The following is a 5,689-nucleotide window of genomic DNA, read 5'->3' as shown; positions in this document are numbered from 1 at the left end:
CTCCTCTCCAGAGTATTCCCCCAGCTGGATTTCTCTCCCCTGACTTCTTTTGCTGGGGGTAGAAAATGACTCTCTACAGACTCAGCTCGTCTTCACAGATCAACAAGCTCTGAGAGGATCTGGCTTCCTGTTTCATTTCCGTTAAAGTTTTCAAAGTCACACAGGCTGTGTATGCTTCTCCATATCCAAGTCACAAGAAAAAAAAAAAATAGAGCGTAACACAGCTATTTATAAAGGTCACATGGCTACCTCTCTCCTCATCTTCCAAGTTGTTTGGGTGCTGGAGATTGCAGGGTGATTTTCAAACTGTGATGTACCACCCATACATGGTCTTTGTCTTAGTGGTAGTCCTCGGAGAGTCACAGCCTCTTCTTTTCAAATCCAATGTCGTGTTTGATTGCTAAGCATTTAACATTACTTATCATGCAATCAATGTGCTTTCTGTAGAAACACGGTGACTGTGAAGAGGAAACAGGTGGTCCACACAAGCATCCCTTCTCTATTAAGATATGGACCGTGCTATGTAAAAGCAAAGCTTACACAGATATGATTAAATCACTTCATAGATATAGGATTTTTAATAAGAGTAAGCAAAGGGCCTTTTGAGAGATTCTTTCCTTTCCCCTCCTCACTCATCACTTTAAGTTAAATGAGACCAGTGGTTTCTCTACAGTCTAAGGCTACTAATTGCTTCTTAATTACACTGTAGGAAGATATATCCCAATGCTGTAGCTTACGAGTTCACTAAATCCAGTCTCCCACTCTGAAAATACTCACAAGTTCTCATTTCAGAGGCAGAAACAACCATTTGCCCTGCCAGATTCCTCTTCTGTTGAGTGTTGCTCCATGTTACAGATGGATTTAAAAAAAATTGCTGGAACTTTAATAGTTACTGACTAACATTTTTCCTTTCACTGGAATGTTGATTTCCCTTTCTATACCTTTTATTACACTATTTTTCTTAAATTAGTTTTAAAACGCTATTTCTTCATTATCATCCTTGGATCAGGAGCATTTGCTTAAAACAATAAAGGAAATTTGGAAAAGTGGGGTTGGGGGATAACCTAAATATTGTTTGTTGGCACCTCAGGAGCTGAAGGTGAAATCTGCTCTCCCTGCTCCAGTCCAAGGCTTGGGCCCCATGGCTGCAAGCCTGCAAACACTTCTCCTTTCACCATTTACTGTGGAGGAAGGAGAGGAACAATAAAGAATTTTCTGTCTTTAAGTGTTCGCTTGCTGCCTTTGGATGCTCTCATGCTACTCATGCTCCATGCCAGTGAGCATCCAAAGGCAGCATTCCTCGATTGTACTTCTTAATCCATTTTGTCCAGCCAGAAACAGTTCTGGATGTTTAGCACTGCCTACTCATCTTCTTTTCTTGGAGTTTCCCTGCTCTTTAGCCCATATTTCTCAATCAAGAATAGATGGTTCACCTGGATAAGCCTTTAATAACTCTTCAGGCTTTATCCAAGCAGGAAAAGCATGGATTACCTCACTTTCGTGCTGTGCTGGGGCATGAGTATTTGCCTGAGCTCTGCATTTCTTCCATAGACCTGTGAGCATCTTTAGAGCATGGTGGAAATGCTGGGACATCTGAACACTCTGTGTGGCAGGGATCTAGGGACTTGGAGGAGTTTTGGAAACTGATGTCATCTTTGCTCCAACAGGATCAGGCTATAGGCAAAAGAAGGCTCCAAAAGAGAGAAGAGGACAGACCAGGACCTTCTGCACCCCTTCCTTGCCAGAAAGCCTCAGCTGAGCTTTGGAACTGGACTAAGTTACAAAAAATACAGGATAAGTTCTGCACACACACCCCCTGTGCCTTTTTTTCTTAGAAACAACTAAGAGGTTAATGCAGGGTCATGGGGAGAAGAGAAAGACAAATCTAAAATGGAAGAGGCAGTGACCACCTGGGCTGATACAATTCACAAACTAAGAATAGATGTGTTTTACTAAGTAGCTGGTGTTTGCATGCCTGCCTGTTTGCACTCTTTATCACATTCACAAGCTGACAAAGAAGTTTCCTTTGTTCACCCCCACGCTTCTGTGGCGGCTGTTATCAGATGGCCTTTCCTACCCGTGACATTCCCTTGTGGTTCTCTGAGACAAGCTCAACACGCTTGTTTCCCTGCTTGCAAACGATAGGAGAGCTCTTGGTCTTCAGCAGCAGTTCGGAACCCCAGATATGACGTGGCACAACACCATCCAGCTATCTGAAAGCTTTAGGCACAAATGCTTTAGAGATGAAATGACCGCCTGGGTTTGTCCCAGAGTTGCAGGCAGTTTCATCTCTATTACTGAGCTCTAGAGCCAACTTCTTCCTTTCTTTCTGCTTTCTCCCTTTCTATTGGAAGCAGAGTAGGGTTCTAAAGAAAAATATCCCCAACTTCCCATTGCATGTAGTCACTTTTGTTCTGCTGTAACAAGTTGTCCTACCGTCTCGTCTGTTAGCTGGAAGAAAATCCCCCTTTTAGGAACAATTATCCTTATCATTGGCAACTTTGTGCTGCAGCCAAGACGTTGGGGGCAGGAGAGGTGCTGTCCTATGCAGGTGCACAACGGGTTACTTAGTGGATCAACAGGTTATCCTTTTCCTTCTGAAGATGAATAATGTGAATAGCATCAATACAATCTGCTTTCTGGACAGATTAGGATTTTGGAAGCATCACGCAAGTAGTTAGTGCAGAGTTGCCTCCTGTGCCTGGGCTTGGGCACAGGAGACCAACATCTTTGTGAAAAGAAATCCCTGTTACAAAATCTGTGATGCGCCTCGCTTTTGGACAATTCTTTGTAAATCAGATACTTCATACTTGGAATAAGAGTCCATATTATGGCTTCTTTTTCTTTAGAAATCAACATGCAAAGACTCAGAATTCAGCTGTTTCTCCTTCAGGCTGTAAGATGTTACTGCCAGAAGAAGGAAGGCACGGCCTATTTGTAGGCACTTGCCTTTTTTGTCTACTGTCAGCGTCTGGCTTTGCAACAGCGACTAAATTTTTATGTTTCGCTGTCAAAAGTGTGTAGCAGCGAATCAAAGTAAGCATTTTAAGACCTGGGTGCTGCGAGTGACTCAGACCACAGATCCGAAGATCAGAGCACCCCCTTCCCTGGGCTTCTCTTCTGAAGGAGGAGGAGCGAGCCACTTTCTGCCACCTCTGCTAAGAACCGCAGCAGTCATCAGCGATGGCTTATTTTGTACTGAAACAGCAAAACAGGATCACTACGGGGAAGAAAAGAGCTCGTTCTTTTCAGAGGAAGGAGTCACCCCAACCCAAAACATCAAATGACATCAGTCAAAAGAACAAACTTTCTTCAGAGGGTGACTTCGCAACAAGCAGGAAAATGAAACAGATGTGAAAACCGAAGCCAGAAAGAGAAAGCAGTAGCCTATACACAACGGAGCAACAGCGCTGATGGAAAAGTCACAGAGAGACAAGGGCTTGAGCATATGCATTCCCCCTTTCATAATGCAGCTTATTGATCTAAATGACTTTTAGATTAATAGAAACAGTAACAGAAGATGTTCCTTTCTGAAAGATGCTTTGTGCGGCTGATAGTTTGCTTATTCTGAATTGCAAAGATAAATATCCTGGTTCTGGTTGCCATTTTCTTTCCCCCATCTCCTAACAGAATGACCATCCATGCTGACAGCTGAAATTAATGTATGCGCTTCTTCATTTAGCAGGTCAAAATAACCTACTGCTAAACTAATATACACTATACTTGTATATACATTTCATAACACAGAAGGAAGGATGACGTTAATTTCTTTTAATTAGGATATGGGACAGGAATTCAGAGGATGAAAGTCTATTTTTGCAGTTGCCAAAATCTTATGCATCTTTGGCAAATCCTTTTACCACCTGTTGAAAAAGGGGCAAGGAAATAAGAAGCTTTCTCCATCTGTGAAGTGAAGCTCGATGATTAAAATTCAGAGATGCTGCAAATACCATGGTGATGGAGACTCTTCAGCTGAATATACAGCTCCTGCTGTGATGACAAGCAGCACTCTCATCTCCCTTTGCAGTCAATGACAATAAAGACAGAATTCTCCTACTTGCAAGGGATGTCAGCACCCTCCTCACAAAGGATTCAATGATTTCTTTTTCTGTAATTTTTTATGGATCTTACCCCTTTTGACATTCTACTGTTTAGACTGCAAGTAGTAGGATTTCTACTTTTCTGGCAAGTAAATGACATAAGTTTTCTTTAAAAACTAGCCCGTGTTGAGAATGTAAAAATTAATTTTCCTGGCTGTTCCTATATGGCTTCTTCTTAAATATATACATAGACATACATTTCCCTGGACCCACCTTCCACTACAGAAATTTTGTCTTGGTGAAATTTGGCTTTGGATGTTTATAGGATTTCTGGAGACCCCATGGCGTGCAAGAATTGTTGTTCCCTCAGCGTGTCAGGCATGCAGAGATCCCAGATGTCACCCGTGGGTATGCACAAAGCAGCCTGTGAAGCATTGCTCAGAAGGCCTCATCCATCCCCAGCAGGTGGGACTCCAGCACGATCGTTACGAGTTACAGGAGTCAGGAGCTGGTGCTTCATTTCAGCTTCTTGCATCCATTTTACACAAGGAAGGTGTGGATTATGAGTAGCACTAGAACAACAAAGCAGAAGCCTTCCTCCTAAGTTTGGGAGAAGGAGGACTGTGTCTTGGATTCTGCCTTTATTTCCTCAAAATTACTTCTAGATTTAATCATATCCTCCGAACAATCTGGATTTACATTACATCAAAATAATGCTACTTTCTGTGGCACTTCAGGACGACAGTTTGAAGATACTCAAAGCTGCCACCGAATTTTTATGGGGAGTTTTACATTTAAAAGGATCATTAACTATACAATCGTCACGTAATTGGATCCTTATGTCACAGGTTTTGTTTGAAAAGCTCAAATGGTTTCTACATATGTTAATTAACTTGTTTCAGCACTGAGAGCATAAATGCAGGACAAATTGGGAGGAGAAATGAAAGTGAGACCATCTAAACTTCCATTTTTGTGAGGGAAGGAGTCTGACACACTGGAGGCACAGCAGGAAACCAATGAGGAACAGAATGTACAACCATTGCTGCTGTTATATATAGATCCTCAGCTCTGAGGGAGGCACTGAAGAGCCTTGCTCTTGGGGTCTCTTCTACTAACAAGTGTGTCATGCCCCCAAAACACCTCACCTTCAGGGCATTTCAAAAAGTTGAGTCACATGAGGGTATTCTGCCTCCTTCTCCATCTACTGTAAGTTATTCCAGAAGGTGCTGGAGCATTTTTATGCAGGTCATACAAGCATAATGTTGCTGGATTTTCTTTTTCTTAAGTTTTTTATTAGGTCTGACATAACTGTCAAATGCACAACTCTATTCTGCCATCAATTGTGTATTACAAGTGCAAAAACCCAAGCAGACAATTCATCCTTTGCTACGTTTGTTTTTTTTCCAAACAAACATAGGAACAGTCCTTCCTCCACTGACCTTCAAATATTACTCTAACACAAAATGTACTAGTATGAGTCAAACAATATGACTACAACAGCATCATGGTAAGGTAAATATCATATAGTTACACTTCCTTCCACTGGCAATATTTCCAGGAGACAAACTTCATAAAGAGCTACACCCAATAGTAAAATAATTTGTGCTCAATAAACAAATATAGAGAGATGTTACAAAGTCCAACATGGA

This window comes from Gavia stellata, chromosome 3 (genome assembly GCF_030936135.1).
Source record: "Gavia stellata isolate bGavSte3 chromosome 3, bGavSte3.hap2, whole genome shotgun sequence".
Taxonomy (NCBI): domain Eukaryota; kingdom Metazoa; phylum Chordata; class Aves; order Gaviiformes; family Gaviidae; genus Gavia; species Gavia stellata.
This window is presented reverse-complemented; position numbering follows the sequence as displayed.